This window comes from Anomalospiza imberbis, chromosome 10 (genome assembly GCF_031753505.1).
Source record: "Anomalospiza imberbis isolate Cuckoo-Finch-1a 21T00152 chromosome 10, ASM3175350v1, whole genome shotgun sequence".
Taxonomy (NCBI): Eukaryota; Metazoa; Chordata; class Aves; order Passeriformes; family Viduidae; genus Anomalospiza; species Anomalospiza imberbis.
The window spans coordinates 13,660,519-13,678,336 of NC_089690.1; positions in this window are offsets into that span (position 1 = coordinate 13,660,519).

The window sequence follows — 17,818 nt, forward strand, 5'->3', positions numbered from 1 at the left end:
CTAGGGGTACTGTTCTGAGACAACAGAAGAAATCCTGAGATTATTTATGAATATTGATTACATTTGGAAGCAAAACTGAGGTAGAGCCTAATTAATTCCAAACTGATTTTCTGTAAAAGAGAACTGGAAGAAGAGAGTCTGTGCAGCCCATGTGACAGAAAAAACACTGGTTATAAGGCACTTACTGTTCCAGTATGAACAGTGCAAGACAGTGTTAGGAAGATATTTGCTTACATTACCAGAAATGATAAAAGACTTTCCATTAAAAAACGATGAGGAAAAACTGTGCATACCCTAGGAGAAAGGAAAGAAACGGCAGGGATAGCATCATGCTATGTAGCAACCTGCCACCAGCTTAGAAATGGACAATGATGACAAATGGACACAGGGGATAAAACCCCAAACACACTGTGAAGAGTTATCTTGGGCAGATGCACGATGTGTTGTGTCTGTTGCTGACAGTTACCCAAGGTTTCTGCTTTTTCTACACATTGACAGTGTTTGTACTGTCTGGCATGCCAATAAAATATTTTGATTTGAAGCTGAGCACTGTAATTGTTTTTTTCTTTCCTTAGGAAACAAACCATGATATGTAGGTTGACTTGGAAGCTCATATTTCATGATATCTCGTTCCTTCTCCATCTTGTTGTTGCAAAGCTTCCTTTTAGTACCAGGGCCATTCCCAGATGCCCTGGAGCCCCGATGCACATCATTCATACCATTTTTAAGGCATATGAAGTACCAAGAGAGGTTGGTAAAAGGAAGAAATTGTGTGGAACATGGACACATACAGCTGAACATTTTTCATTCACAGAACTGCAGCTCTAGCTCCATGTTTGGCAGATTAAAACAATGCATTATTAAAGTAGTCTTAGGTCCAAAATGAGCTTAACATGGGTTTGAAATATGGCTGCTCTGGTCTCCTGAAGTCCTGCCATGTTGATCATAGGGTCATTTTGCCTTAATGAGGTGGTTGCTGGCGGTGTACTCTGCTTGTTCATCTGGGATGTCATGCAGCAGCACCTCCAGGACTCAGGCCACAGGAAGATGTTCCAAACAGAAATCCTGTGGGGTTTGCTTTTGACTTTGGTCTCAGACGACTCCCTTACCCCACTTGCCTGCATGTGATTCATGAACTAGTCCCCTGTGGATACGCATAGGAATGACTATTCCCACATAAAACCAGCCTTGGCTAGCACCATTGCCTCATGCTTGGTCCTTAGTAGAGAGTTAAAATGTTATTTCTTGCCAAATTATATGCTAATTTTTGGTTGCAGACAAAGATTAAATAAGGATTCATTTTATCATGTTGAGTTCTTTCCTATTTTTAGTATGCTGGGGTTTTTTTCATCGTCAACATTTTGTTGCCTCTTTTTGTATGCCTCTTATATGCTTTTTTTAACCTTAGCCTTATCCATGCCAAGAGTCAGATTTTAAGGTGCTGTCCCACACAGAAAATTTTGGTCAGTGTATTAAAGCTGAGGATTTGGTCTTTTACCCAAGCCTATTTTACAAGAATATGGAAAACTACTGGACCCCAGTTTACCACTGTTTTTTTCCAGCTACAGACAGGCAGAAGTTAAAATAAGACCCTGTTTAAATGTTAGAGAGTAGAAAGCATCACTGAAGAGCTGTACTTGCACATCTGCTTTTAAGAAGTTTCCTTAATTCCAAACTGACTGAATTAATTTCCTTAATTCCAAAATGGACACTGATTTATAGTATCTCTATATATGTTGTCTATCACCTTTTATTTAAGCAACTATGTAATTACTGAGATCCAAAAAAGTGGACTGTTCCTTTTTCTTAATAATTATTGGAAGGGGGAACAATCCAAGGGAATATTCACTGTTCTTCATCTTACAGCAATAAAAGCAGGTTGAATTTTGTGGTTACTGGGGGACTGAGGGCCTTAATCACAAGGAGCAAAAGGTTTCTGGAAAGGTAGATGAAATCTATGCTGCCTATGCTGCCTATTTCTGGTGCACTTTGTGAGCTGAATGAAAACCAGTGTAACATTGTTTAATTAATGCTGAATTGCATGATGGCTGGCCTTAGCTCTCTAATTACTATTGGTAGTAGCTCTTCAAATTTTGATTAGTGGAGAGGTGAATCACTATCTTTGATGTGGTGAGGCAGCTTCTGCCACAAATTAAAACCAGGTAGTGAGGCTATAGATTAATTGTGAGTATGTGGAGCAATTAGGACAGTCTACCTCCTCCTGTCTTCTGTCTGAAGTTTGTCGCCTGTGGTAAAGGTCACAGAAATCAAACCTGAATTGTATCAGTTTTGGATGAGATCTTTCTCTCTGTCTATAAATACACTGTTTTGGGGAAAATCTGTAGTCATTCTAATTCAAAACATGTTAGATGTCATTTTCTTCCTTGCCAGCAGAAAGAGCAAGTACCAGAAAGCAATCTGCTGCTGGGGAAGGTCTGGGGAGGCTCCTCGGGCCACACAGGGAACAGCAGCATCCATCTGGAGAGCACTTGCAGGGGGCTCGCGTGGGGATCTGCTTGCTTTGACTAACTTTGTGCTCTTGCAAATGTGTAAAACCGGTTCTAGGAAGCTGAGCAATGGCTCCCAGGATCTGCACTCCTTGAAGCAGTTGCAGCAGGGCTCGGGGAGGGCTTTGCTGGGTGGAGGCCCCAGTCACCCTGCTGATGCTGCAGGTGCCACCAGCACAAACTGCCTCTGGGAGGGCCTTCAAAGACTTTGTCTTGCTTAGGTGTGAACGTGAACCAAGCAACAAGAAGATATATTGTGTACTAGTGTGAGATTTTAGGAACTTTTCTTCATGACAAGTGAGTTTTCCTAATCAAGTCAGTGCCTGGGTGGCTTATTGTGGCTCTCCTTATTGTTTTGAAGGTTTCTGTCTATGCTGTGTCACCATGTACAGGATAAACAATCTGGACTAATTGGGAAAAAGGCAGTTAAAAAGAAAATATATTATTGCCAGTAATTTCTGTTCTTCAGATATGATTATGAATGAAAACAATCTGATTTCAAGAGGTTGTAATATATTCATTTTTTATGCTCTACCATCTTGTTTCCTCCACATATGCTGCTCCATTTTCATCTGCTGTCAGAATTTACTGTTTGGGCTTGGGTTTTTTCCTCTATTTATCTCATTCTCCCTTATCAATTCTAATTTACTTCTTTCTCTACATCCTTTGCTCCTATCCCGTGACTTACTGTCATTTCTTGCCCTGATTTGTTAGTGGGAGCATGAGAAAATAGTTTCTTCTGAAGCTGCTAAATACGTCTCTCATTTATTCAGCTGGTGGGAGAGAAAGAAGAAGGAATGAGGTTCAGCAAAGTAGCCTTTGTAACCACAAGATTGTTTGCACTTTACTGCAGGAACATGCTGAGACTTGAAACCTTTGTATGATTTTTATAAGTAGAGAGGCTGTAATTGAACATTCTTGCTAGACATTAAGAAGAAATAAAATATTAAAATATTTATTTTCTTCCTTTTTTATACATGCAGCTTTTGAAATCATGTGAGTGGGTGCAATTATATAAATCTCTGTGCAAATAATGAGGCCCCTGTGAACAATTTTTCAGCCTTTTGTGTATTCATTTCAGAGAAAAGCAATCTGGTTGGAACCTTTTACTGGGGACTTTCACTCACCTAGTGTCAAAACTGCTTTCTTGATGTCCCCTTCTGATGGGTGTATAAAGCTGAAACTCTAAATAAGCTTAAATAACACAAGATCTAAGCAAAAAATGAGACACCCCACTTCCATGTTTTGAGCTTGTCTCTGCTTTTAATGAATAAAAAGTATAGATAACCATTCAGACAAACAGGTATCCTCAAGTACTTTTTCAAATAAAGCTATCTTCTTTAAATCAGAAGAAAGGAAATTATGTATTTTGGTACTAAGGTTCAAGCATTTTCTTCTGTAAATAAAAGTGAGAATTTCATAAACACAAAAACAACAACAACATAATCAGCACAGAGAGCTTTGGATGCAACAAACTACCAGCACAAAAAATAACTGAAAAAGAGACAAAACTGCATGATAAGTGTTGTTGCCAATTCAATGATCCTAGAAATGAAAAGGAATGAAAGCAGGTAAAAATAAATGAAAATGACAATATGAAGAAATGTATAGGATTGTATATTTATATATAAGCTGTGTTGTTATAAATATAGGTAGAAAACACATGGCAATAGGAAATATGCTATGCAGTAAGTGAAAAGAAATAAAAACTAGAAGCTCTTATTTCTGCATAGTTCAACAAGGGTACAATGACAAAGACCTGCACGTTACCAAGGGAAGAGGAACTCGAGTCTGTACACATAAAGAGTCTTGTTTTTTATTGAAATAATGTTTGACAGAAGAAAGGCCAGTTATAACCATTAATCTGGTTCAATTTTACTACAATTTATAGCCTATGAGAACAAAATAAGTCTATTGAAGTACATGACAGCAGCAGTACATGAGTTCGTGCTTAAAAATATTATTCACAATGTTGGGACATCTGGGCAGCCAGATCTAATCGTATTTCTTTTCTCTGCCAGAACTAGAACATCTGACATTGGAGTTGTTTATTCAGACATTTCTAAATAGATAGTGCCAGATAACTGACTATAACCAAAATCTTTCCTTTTTTGACATTATTTGGATGTGCCTCCAGTTCTAAAAATCCTGTAATTGTTAAAGAAAAAAAATTTAAAAAAGCAGAAGGAAAAAGGCATGTTAAGTGTGAACAAGAGCCCCACAGCTAGACTTCCTGCTTCACTCTTGATCCCCTTTGTGTTGCCTGTGAGGTGCAAAGGAGCTGGTGTCTGTTTATAGCTGCTTGCTGGAGGATCCTCCAGAGGTGGGGAGGTCTTTGGCAGGACAAAGGCTTGGAGCTGGGTCCTGTTTGCAGCTTCCCAATCCCTGCCGAACAGCACAGGCCATGCAGTGAGCAGGGCACGTTTCTGCTGACCAAAAGCCCCTCTTGCCCTCCCCTCTCCCTGTCCGTGCAGTGTATAGGGGCTGAAATATGTGACTGCACCCTGTGCCCTGCTCCTGCGTGGGCTGGGCTGTCCCATAAACCCTGATGGCATTTTAGGCTCCCTATTTGCTCTGGCTCTTCCTCAGTCACTTTCTAGGTTTAGACCATTTCCATCAGTCCATTTGTCTTATCACACTTAGTGTTTTCCTGAGAGAATTTAATGGAGTGTGGGAGTTCTCATAATAATCTCCCAGGTTCCACATTTATTTTCCTTAGCTCGCAGGAATGTTAAGGCCAACAGAGAGAAAACAGAACTTGATCTATTTAAATAAAGCTTAGTATAGACCTGTTTTGATGTACATGGAGAGGAAAGAGTGAAAAGACAGGTGAAAACCAAGCAAAATGAAGCCTTGTGGAACAACACCTGCTCCACAGCCTTGCCACATGCTGGTCATTAATAGATTTTACTGATACTTTATGGCCAGTTGTCTAATTTGTGGCATTCACCCTACTCTTAGAAGTTTATTGCCTTACCAGAGTGGCATACAGGTTTAGTGTGATTTTCTTCTTTGGTAACAGTATTGGAAGTAGTTTCTGATTTGTAGTATTCCAGGGCAGACTATTCTGAGGAATGTGAGTTAACTCTTTGAAAATACTTTACAGTGTCATCCAAGGTGGATTGACAAATTTTGGACTTAATTCTTTAAAAATCTGAATAATGCAAAACTTTTTAATGTTTCTTAATAAGACATGCTCATTTTTCAACCCATTCTAGTATTTATTCACATTCAAAATATCCATCTGTTTTGAAGAAAAATGTAAAGTGAAAAGGAAATGTTTTTCTTTTTTGAAAAGCTCCATTACCCTAACTGTTTTTATCACTAGTGAGAATTTTTCACTCGGCTTCCTACACTTTGGGTTGGACCAGTGCCAGAGCCCACTTCTATATGAAATATATATTGTGAGCATGCAGAATAGCTTGCTAATTAATCAAGAATCAGGGAGGTGTTGTAGTCAGGCTTCTTTCATGGAAAAGGAGTTGGTAGCAGAGATGCCTCCCAAAGCTGGTTCAAAGGAGGCTTCTACATGATGGGACCTGAGAGAGAAAGAGGCACCTTCATAGCCTTCCTGTTGAACAGAAGGTCTCGTGATGTATGGAGCTGTGTGATGGTGATGCTCCCTGTGGCTTGTTTTCTGGTTACAGATTAATTTGCTTTATGTTCATCTGTCTGGCATGTGACAGTTAATTCATTTTCTCCTCAAAAAGAGGCTAAAATTCTGCCACATGAGCTAGGGTGAAATCCTGAACCAACTGAAGTAAGAAGAGCCTTGCCTTTAACTTCAGTGAGATCAAGATTTAATCTTTATTCTTTACTTTTTTGGGGCCAAGCTGTCATCTGAATGACTCACAAATACAACCCTCTCAATTTCATTGGGATGCAGAGCGAAAGTCAACTTAGAATTGAATGTGCCAAGATTTCTAGTCTGCACTCACTTAATAGTAGCTATACAAAAATTATAGTTCGCAGACATTTTCCAAAAGTCTTTATTTATTGCTTTAGTATGTAAATGTATTATTCAATGATATTTTCTCTTTTTTGGGGGAAAAACAAGCTAAAATTCATTTTAAAAGTAGTATGTTGGTGTACAAAAAATAGTGGAGGGAAGGGAGAAATATAAAATGTGTGCTAAGTCAATTGATATTTTACAGGATGTTTCAGTTTGGCCCAAGGATTTTAGACTACTTTAATCAGATCACAGCTGGGCCCTTTTCTATGAATAGCCTTTTTAGGTTAATTATTATAAAATCTCTCTGGTCTATTATAATGGAGGAGATAGCACATTCTGTAAATGAAAGTGGTAGGCTAATAAGATACATATTTTTGGCATTAAGTAACCATGCCTATCTTAATTACAGTAAAAATCTTTCAGCTGAAGGCAGGTTGACTTAACTAACAAGCAATTAAAACAGGTGAAACTATTTTTGGGAGGTGACACTTGGCCACCTGACAAATGTAATGAGATCTTTCCTTCCTTGCAACCTTTTTCCAGAAATCTTGAAATACAGAATGGATGTAGAGGCTGGATATAGAAAAATTATATGTGGCTTTTTCTTATAAAGTACAACATTGTTTTTTTGTTTTTTTTTTTTTTTTTAAGAGGTGAAAGGGAGTAACATTGTACTGCAGGCATCAATATTGTGTTTTCATCTTCAGTAGTGACTAGGGAGAATTACCATCTTACCTTTTAATGAAAATTTCAAGTAAGTCTACAAAAAAAATGGAGACTTCTCTTACAATGACAAAACTTCATCATAAAGAACCCACAGATGATCTGAAACAGGTATGGAGAACTCGGAGGGGAGGGGAATCCTAAGGAGCACTTTTTCTGAAATAAATGGGGAAATTTGAAGGAGCACAAGGTCTAAGTTTGAAGGTGATGTGGTAGTGAAGATCTGGAGGCTTATAGAACAGTGAAACCTCTTTTGTTGTGGTCCTGTATGGGCTGCTGGAGTGGGTCTGGCTCTCAGAAATGTACCTGACTGAGCAGAATGGCTCAGGGAGCTGGAGCAGCTGGTTTAAAGTTGTTAGCAAAGTTCCAATCAAGTGTAAAGCTCAGTGCTTGCAGCATTTGTTTAATAGTAGGCCATTCCAGCATTTCACAGATAAAGTATGTCTTGTTTAGGATTTCTAACACAAAGCAACACAGCATGAACCAGAGCAGGGAATACATTCCAGATGACTAAAAAAATAAAAAATAGCATGGTAAGCAAGGATGAGGCTATGACTAATCAAATTGGCTAGTGGAGACTATTGTACTGCATTAAGTACTGAAATATTATGTACCAAAAGAAAGCTGGCAGGGCTGAATTAGTAAGGATGAGTCATTTATTAAAACTCTCAGGAAGAGGAGGTAAGGCAAAGGGACATAAGGTGAATGGAGCATAAAAATTTTTATGAAAATGCAATTAATCTTATCACTGAAATAGGACAGCAGAGCCTTCTGTTTTCAACTTCTGTTTTTGCTACTGTGGATCAAGACACTTTATCCTGTTTTTTTCCTAAATAAGTAGGAGGAAAATTAACCCAGTCTCCCAAAACTTTAAAAGTGTCTTTAAAATCTTGAAGTACAAATAAGTGATATATGGTTTCCTTGCTGTGTCTGTTTTCTGATTTTGGACTTTACAAATATAACTTTTGGAGTGGGTGCTAATCTTGTCGTCATAACCTGGTTAATAATAAACTGAAGCCACAAAGCTGTCAATGATGGAGCAGTGGTGGCTCAACTAAATAAGTCCTCTGATATTCCTCTTAATCATGGTAATGGGCTCACAGTGAAAGACTAGTAAGTGATTTGCAATAACGTAAATATGAGAGTGAAACATAAGGATGGTGCCTTATGAGACCTCCTGGCAGCCTGTGCATATGGGAAAGCTGGTGGCACTGGTGCTCCCCTCTTCCCTGACATCTTCAGGCATAGCACAAAGCAGTGCTGAGACTGGTCTCCTAGCACTAAGTGATGGGGCTGCACGTGGGACATTGGTGTGTTTTGATAGATGGTAACTCATCCACAGCTACTGTTAGCTGAAAGAATTTAGTCTTGGCAAACTTGTGGGTATTTGAGCTGTTTTGTGTTCAAGACAGATTCTTGGCTATTGCTGTGCAAAATATTTCTTATTATTCTAACTAGTATCCTTGTCGAGAAGGAATAGAGACATTGATACCTGGTTGAGGTCTACTCTATGTATTAATACAACATCCCATCTTTTAAAAACAGGCAAGACTGAATGCTTTTGAAGAGGGTAACCTGCCTTACACAGTGATGACTGTTCACTGGAACCTTTTTTTTCCCCAATCCCTTTAAGGGTTTATTTTTTATTTTTTAATTGCAGATGGCAAAAGACACAAGTAGCACATACTTTTGATCTGCAGGTAAATGGATTGGAGTTTTGAAGGAAACCAGTTTAATCGCTAGGACCCCACCCACACTGTAGGAGGTTGTTCTTTGTTTCTCAGTTCATTATTAATGTTTAAGGAAGCAAAAAATTAAAAGACTGAACTCCAACCCTAGAGAGGAAGAGAGAATATACTTCTTCAACCAATAGATTCTGTGCAGCTCAATTAACAAGATAACAATATATTTCACCTTTCAGAAATGTTTATCTTCTCACTAATTAGCAGAGCAACACCAAGTTTTAAAAGGAATGGTAGCTCATAAAAATGCTTGCATCCAGAGATGCCCTGTGCAGGTTGCATCACTCAGTCTGCTTGGGACATGGGTTAAGTGTAGGACAAGGGAACAGGGGAACATTACTTTCCCCCTCTTCCGCAGTCATTACCTCCCTTGCTGCAGTCTTTTGTTTCCACTTGCTGGAAATCTGAAAGGGTGGAGGGAACTGCTGCAGTAGGCCTTGCCCTTGCCCTCTTTGTTTCTGCTAGCCTTAATTAACCTCTCCCTAGGTTCACAAAATTTGTGATTAGAAATTTTTTTAAGTTGGGCTTATGCTCACTAAGCAGGTTTTCTCATAGCTCTACTTGAAACCCCATTATTACCATTTTGAATGCTGCACTGTTTGTTCTAGAAACCCATCTTAGTAATTTATCCCATATCTCTATTTTCCCCTCATGGAAAATACAATTATTTTAATTCTTCTAATTGTTTTTCATTTCCTACACTCCAAATTTGTCTCTTTCCCCCAGGCATCTCTTCATCTTAGCTCATTGACTGGAAAGGCCTTTTTGGCTCTTTAGTTGCTTATCTCTATTCCAAATGGACTAATATTGTACAGTGTTCAATAAAAAAATAATTTAATTTGTTATTTCTTTCACGATGCAGTTGCAAAATTGGCAGGCTTTTAAGATGATTCTTTAGGTTTGGGGGTGTTAAGTGCATCTCAAATTGAGATGTCAGTTTTAATGGAAAGTTATGTGGAACTTTGGGTAAGAATGAGCATTTGAACAGTAGCACAGGTATAAACCTGCCTCGTTGTTCAGCCCTGCACACAGCAGAAAATGTAGAGCACCTCCTTGCTTTGTGCAGGAATAACTATCCCGTTGTTCCACGGCTCCCATGGAGAGTAATCAGAACATTATATTCTCACTTTCTTTATTCTTTTAGTTATTTTGCTTAATCTCATGTAATAGGCAATTAACTTGATTTGCCTTCAGAGCTGGGGAAAAGTATAAATAAACCTGGCAGAAGAGCAAAGTGGGAAGCACAGAGGCTGGAGTCACAGAGATGTCCTGTGTGAGCAACAGGAAATCAATTGCCATATGGCCAGTTATAAATAGGGCCATCACACAGCCTCGTTGCCTTTGACAGCTCCAGGTTCTCTGCTCAAGGTTTCTGTTTGCAGACTTTCTCACCTCAGTCAGTTCTTTAAGGCAGAGCTGGAAGAGGTTTTGTTGGAGGTTCTGGAACCATCTGCTTGTGTTCTGCTGAGAGAAAGAGTGAGCTGCTGACAGCAAGGAGAAACAACCTGCTGGTGGGACAGGGCAGGAGAGGGCCATCACCTGAAAAAAGGGATGGAGGTCTTAGGGTAGAGTCCCCCTGAAAGGCCATATTTCTTTAGAGATGTCTTCTTTTTACTTCTAAAGATCCTTTCCTACTGGACATTTTTGCTCATAGCTGCCAAACCAGGGTCATAGCAGTCTAGCTGGGCTTCTGTCTTCAGTTCTGTTTCTGTCTGAAAAAATACAACAGTTCTATTTGGGTAAGTGGTTTGGAGGGAAGTGGTGTGAGTCACACCGTCACACAGGCGTGGGGACCCAGAGACAGGCTAATGCCAGTATGCAAAGTGATTTTCCCAGCCAGGGAACTCTGCTCTGGCAACTGCACCTTGCGTGTGCTTTCCCTGGCACCACCAGTTCTTTTCCCAAGGTGTAGTAGTCCTGCTTAAGATAGAGAGGTGACGTATTATGCGTGAGAGCAAAAGAAAAGATAATTATGAGGATGTCGTAAACACAATGTCAGAAATTATGATCTTTTGTCCTTAGAAACGCTCAGCGCTGTGAGGCAGCTGTGTGGGTGTTCCCAGGACTGCAGCACATATTGAATTAACTGCATTGCCTCTGTCCTTTGGGTGTGAGCTGCTGGATTTGCCATATGTGAGCACAGCTAAGTGACCAGGTTAATAGCAGGACATGCAGGTGAGGTTCTAGGTCATAGAAAAATGTCAAGGTTTACTGAACTTTACAGCTTTTTTTGTGCATTCTCTTTATTTTCTGGTTTCTTTATTTTTCCTTTGGCTCACACACGACTTTTGTTGATTAACTGAATATCTGGATGTCGGGGAGGCATCCAAGTGCCCTCACACAAATGGTCACAGGGTCCTGCTTTCAGGCAAGCTCTGACTTTTCTTTTGTTGAGTGTCTTGGAATGCAATCTCTGCTTGGAGACTTGAAATGGAATTACACCCACTATATCATCTAAATTTGTCTTATATAAATATAGATGTTGAGATGATTAAACACATTAGCAATTTTCAGTGGTTCTTTAATTCCATCATTCATTATTTTTATTTGATGAACCACTTTCTTATGAAACTTATTAAAATGTTGGTATAAATCTATTCAGAATTCCCCTGATGACTATGTTTATACCAAATTATATACATAATGATCTACTTTTGAGACTGCATTAGAAATGTGCACTGGCTTTTCAGTTTGTGAGAGGCTGTGTATCACTCCCATAAGGAATAATGACTAAGATTTCCTTTCTACATTAGGGAGCTGCAGCCACTCAGGCATGGGCTGTACCTCGCTGTCTGCCTCATCCAGTGCCTAAAGACTCCCATGGGGTCGTTACAACTTGGGTCAGATCTGCAGGCAGCCCTCCCTTAAGCAGATCAGGAGCACTCACATGAAAGGAGGCACAGTGGGCAGGGTCTGTTGCTGAATTCTTGTCTGATTCTGGGATCATTTCAGCACCCATGTCATCAGGGACCTCTCAGCTTCCTTTCCAAGGTTGCCTTGCTCCCTACATTGACCACAGAGAGAGCCTAGATAACTGTATGAAGCTAAACACCCAAGTAATTAGACAAGTGAAGTAAAATTAATTGAATTCCTTCCTGAGGGATATTGCAGCTCTCTTGACCATCAACAGTAAGGTTAGTTAGAGGTAGGGGCTCAACCCTGTCTTTGGGTTTATACATTTACCTTTAAAAACAAATTTGGCTTCTCTCATACCTTTACAGTTTCATGGAGGCACTTGGCTTTCAGGTATTTGCTGAGCAATATAGTGAAGTATGCAATTACATATCAGATAGAATTTAAACAAAAAAATTTATATCAGTGGATAAGTGCTTCAGGTCCTACTTTATTTATAAACAAACCCTCGTCTTTCTGAAAACAAACAAACAGATACATAAAAGCTTCTGCTAAAACGGAAGACCATGGAAAATATGTATTTTTTTCATCATAGCCTTCAGAGATTTGCTGAGCTAAAAGTTTTATCTTTGTCTGTAATAGTATTTTATTAATTTTTCTTGATTTAATTGCGTCTAAATGCCTTCTTAGAGACATAAAGACTTCTGGCACCCGCAGTGCAGCATGGAATAGGATAGTTTAATCAATTTCCCAAATAAAGTATCCCTAACTATGTCTTTGACAATCCCACTTTGAGCAAGTCTATCAGAAAACTGGTTCTGTGTAATTAACAAGATGGAAATGCCGGTCTAAGTGGATCCCTTAGATGGCAAAGATGCAGTGCTGGTGTTATGTCTCTCGGATTTGTGTCACTGAACTGGATGTTCTACAGCCAATGAGGCATCATCCACAACATTCCTGAAATTTACTGTGTGAAAATATGGGTTGTTTCAAATGCCTTAATTTTCACAACAAAAGTCACTTTTATTTGGATTCTTAAAAAAATATTTATAAATATCTTTGTTAGAAGAATCATTTAGTAATCTTGCAGGAAAATACTGATCTAGCAGATCATAAAGCTGAAAGAGTGATATCTTTTCTTCTGCTATCATGTCAGCTGCTGTGCATTCCAATAGTCAGCTCATATAGCCTGGCTGACCACATATTCTAAAGAAAAAAGATGCTTCCTTGTAAATATTTTTTCTACTAATTTGCTGTATTGCTGCTGAAAAGTTACTAATTAGTATATCCAGTAAAGAATTTATTTTCCTGGTAATAAGTTTTTAATGCCTTGTGCTAAGACTTTTTCTCACTTTCTTTTCTCCCTTTCCTTCTGGCCATGTGATAGGAAAAAAAACCCCTTGGTGTAATCTCTGAGCTCTGCATAGAATTTTGTGAGACTTCTTTTGGTTTTATTTTCTTTCTTTTCTCATGAGGAAGTGTAGATGAGGAGGCAAATATTTTGTAACATATATTCAAGGAAGTAAGCTAAGTCTGTGCTAACACCTTTATATCAATACATAACTGAAAAACCCATAAAGGCCCTGTTTTCATAATAGCTTTCTAAAGTCCATGTAATTAAAATGGAGCAAAAGCTCTGTTTTCTTGAGGCTAGAAGAAGTGTATATGAATTAGGAAAAAGAAATACCAATCAGACTTTTATTAAATCCTGTATTTTTTTTGTCTTGTATTTTGTTTTCTGTTGTCTTACTAAACATGCCCACATAGGCATTCAAAAACACCCCTGAGCCCTGGGTTATAATGGATTGAGTGAGGATTACTCAGTGAGTCTTATATAAAAATGTTCTTAAAATATCCACCTTGGAGAGAAAAAAAAGAAAAAGCACTCTCTCTTGGGAGTATCCTCTCTAATTATTCATAATTAATAAATAAACAAAGAACTGTGTAGTTCTACATCAAGTAGTTATTAAAAGACTCTTAGAACTAAAAAGTCTTCCTGGTCAGAAAGCAGATATCCAGCTGTGCTGAGAGAATGTAGGACTGAATCCAGAAGAATTTCTACAGAGCTTTTTTTTGGTGTTTGAGTTCAAGGCAGATCATTTAGGACTGGAACATCACCTTTTAAGTGGTTTGAAGCACACAGAGTTTCACCTTAGTGATCCAACTTGGTCTTGAACTTTTCATGTGAAGCTCCTGACTTTTGGGCATCAAGTGGAAGATGTCCTGGTGTAGGTTTGATTAATAGCAGTCCTTGTGGTTCGGGGCAGAAGAGATCAGGCTGGGGCTGTGGGTAGCAGTGTAGGCTGGAGGAATTCACTGGGTATTTTTTCAGTTAGATTTTCAGAGAGGACTTGACAAAATGCAGATGAAGTTGGCCAGGGACCACAGGCCAAGGCGTGCAGAGTCCCTGCGTTGCTTGGCACTGTGGGACAAATGCAGCCTCCACGGGAGGCAGGAGAGCAAACCTATCTTTCCTTCTGTTGGTGAGTTGTAATGCCAAGAAAAAGCTTTCTTCTTTACTCACTGTGGCTGTAAGTGTGTCACTGCCATAGGTGGAAAATGGTCTCATGCTCTCCCTGCGCGAGCTGCCCGTTCCGGAGGCATCCCTGTTGCAGTACAGCTCAGAGGTTACCCCTCTCTCCAGAGCTGTGACTGGCTCAGGCTGCCTCTCCTCTTCCAAGAGACCCTCCAGGGAGCCCAGATTTTCTGAGTATTCTCATGATTTGCTGTAAATGTGCCCTGTTTTGTTCGCAGAACCCCTTCGCAGCTGTAATCAGCTCAGTGTTGCCAAACAACTGGAATAAGGGATTATTCAGACTCCTGTCCCTACAGAATAATAACTGTTAGCTTGTTTGCTGCTGTACTGGACCTTCCAACCCCTACACAGCACGGTGGAGAACTAAGGTTTTCTTTATTGATTCAGACACTACTGTTTTCTTTTTAGGATTGTTATATTGAACATTCCCTTGGTATTCTTTGCTTTGTTATTACTTATACCACAATAAGTAAGCCCCTGGGATTTCTGTAAAAATCTGCCCATGTAGCAGGCAAAAAAAAAAAAAGCCCTTGTAGACAAAAAGAGACATAGGAACCATTTAGTGAAACAATACACATTTTGACCTGAAGATCTTGCTTCCTTTAGAATACTTTTTCCTCTTTCACCTGGATTGTGGTGAAAACAGAGCATTGAACTCTGAAGTGTGATTTTCAGTTCAGGTGCCTAGAAATGTTTGTCCCAGCACTGCAATGTTTCAAAGAACATTAAGAATGCCAAAATAGAATATGAAAAAACAAACACGACTTTGTGTATTTCCCCTTCCCAAGTACCATTTAATCAGAGTGAAGACTGATGTACTTATGAGAGCCACCGGCAATTAAATAAAGCCTTCTTGTAGGAAAAGGGACAGGCATCCATTGAATGCAAGAAGGATTTGAATTTTTGTGCTGGTTAAGACAGATTTAGAACATGCAGGACAAGAATCAGTAATAAATCCAGAATTTTTTTTCCAGAGAAGTACTGAGCAGTGGGTAGTATTCCAATCTCATGTCTGTAAGCAGTCATAACATGAAAAAGATACATGAAAAGAAAATAATGGAGGAAGTCAGGGATGATATTTCAAGCACTGGAAGCTTTTTCCTTTTCTTTTAAAAGATATCTTTAACATAGAGCTGCTGGACCTTTGTTTATGAACAATGTAATAACACATCCTAGACACACCTGTTGAGAGGAATTTATTGGTACTTCTGGAAAGAAAAACGAGGAGATGAAGGTGTTGACCTTTCTCATTAAAATTGACTTACTAGTGTTTGCACCACCTGTTACTACAGTGTTTAATCAGTATTTTTAGATTGGATAGGAATTAGATTAGTACCAGATGTTTCCAAATTTTGCAGTTACTTTAGTCTTTAAATCGGACCTTCTTTAGAAATCATTAAACAACATAGCTCAGTACCTTCAACTCTGTTAAGTGCTGAGCAGAAAATTTACAAGTTACTGTCTCATACAATCAAAGAAGACAAATTGTCAAATAGATCAGAAGAATCTTCTTTTGAGCTTTGCTATTTATATAACAGAGTCCTCCTCAGGAAAGCAGTGACACAGTAGGATGATGAGTTTGAAAACTCATCAGAGGAAATACATGTAAGCACAAAAGGTCAGCTTCATAGTTTCAAAGAGAAAAACCTTGTCACAGATGGTGAAGAAAGACTGGCAAGATTTAGGAGTGTGGTTTAACCAGCCTGCATATGTGTTAACTTAACATCTCTGAGAATCCAACTTGTTCGTCCAAGACAAGCGTGCTTCCACAATCTGTCCTGCACGAGGGAGGTCCCTCTTCCCAGCCCTGCAATAGTTCCAGGATTACTGCTGAGAGCCCAAGAGCCTTCTCCTTGGGCATGCTTCCCTTCTCTATGGGCAAGGGAGGGGGAGAGGCAGCATGGCTCTGGCACAGACAGACACCCCTTCCTCACCATCCTGAGCTCTTTTGACAGTAATTGTGGATTAAATGCACTACACCAGCACAAACACAAAGTGTTTGTACCACTACAGGTGATAGATGGTGTTTGGAGATGCTTCTGAAAGGAGGGAAAGGAAAGAGGAAAAGGGTTCCACAAGGACACTTCTGACAGCAAAGCAAAAATGGTCTCTCTCCTAAAAGCAGCTAAAATGCAAGTGCATGGTGCATTTCAGTCAGCTCAGCATCCCTCATAATCCACAGCCCTCCGAACAAGGGCTGTCTAAAAAGGGGAAAGGCAGAAGGAGGCAATGGCAAACCCTGGTGACTTGGCAGCCCTCATGCTGCTGGCCCAAGTTAATATCCCTCATCCCACAGCTGCTTTGAGGCATGAGAGCTGAAGTGGGCCCTCATCTGTGGGAACAGTGTTTGGTCCAGTCTTTGATCCTCGGTTCCCAAAAGACAGTTATTAATAGTAAATGATTAGTAGCAGCTCCTGTGAGATGCAGGTGACTGCAGGCTGCAAGCTGTGTAGGACAAAGGACAGGAGTGGTCACCCTCTGTTTTAGCAGGAGGCAATGCCTATTGTTTTCTAATGCCTGTCACAGCCTGGCAAGCCTCACCTGTGGTGTGCTGTAGATTATGTTTAACAAGCTCTACAGAAGGAATTTTTTTTAAAGACTGAGACACACTTGGGATGTTATTTTCTTTCAAATTAAGGCACCTTCACTTTGCAAGGGAAGCAAAAGAAATACTCGTGCCTAAAATTCTTATATTCTGAGTCTTGCTGTTTGTTCTTTATTTGGGCCACAGTATGCTGAAATAAGAAATACATGGTCATGGAAAAAGTTTTATTTTTACCATGAAAAACACTTTTTTATGACTTGCTCATGTGAAGTATTTTCCTTCTCCTGCTGCTTTCAGAGTGGACTTGAATTTCCTTTTTTACACATAGAAAAAAAACAATATAATACTGCAACCATATCAAAATGTATCAGGATTAAAACAGGAAGTAGTGTATCTTCACAGTTTCCATTTTTTAGGGTAGCTAGAGACAAAAATGTAGAAGGACTGAATAAATGTGCCAAATACAAGAATGATTATTTTCTCCTTCATGTTAAAACAAAAAGAAGCTACTAGCTATTGTCTGGGCCATTTGTATTTTTCCTGAATGCAGAATTTGGTGTTTTTCTTGTGGATTAGCTCCTCTTACAGCTAAGCGACATGTATGTGAATGAAATTTTGTTTTACTTTGAGAAAATTACCTGCCTGAACATATTTTTCTTTGATATGTCCCTAGTCAAAGCTTTCTTCAGGCAAACTTTACTGATGTGCTAATGGAGGTAACACATGAACTGAAGCGACTCAACTCAAACCTATCAGGAAATAGTTCTGCCCTCCCTGCCATTCCCCACCAAGCTTCTTGGTTCAGTCTGTTGATGGCACTGGTATGTAGGAGTCAGTAATAGAATTTTCCAAACACTAATCTTTGCCTTTTCTATATTTATCTGAGCTATTCAATGACCCCTTTAAATTCAATTACATTGGTTTTGTTAAACACAGAGATATTTCCCACTAAAAACTTAG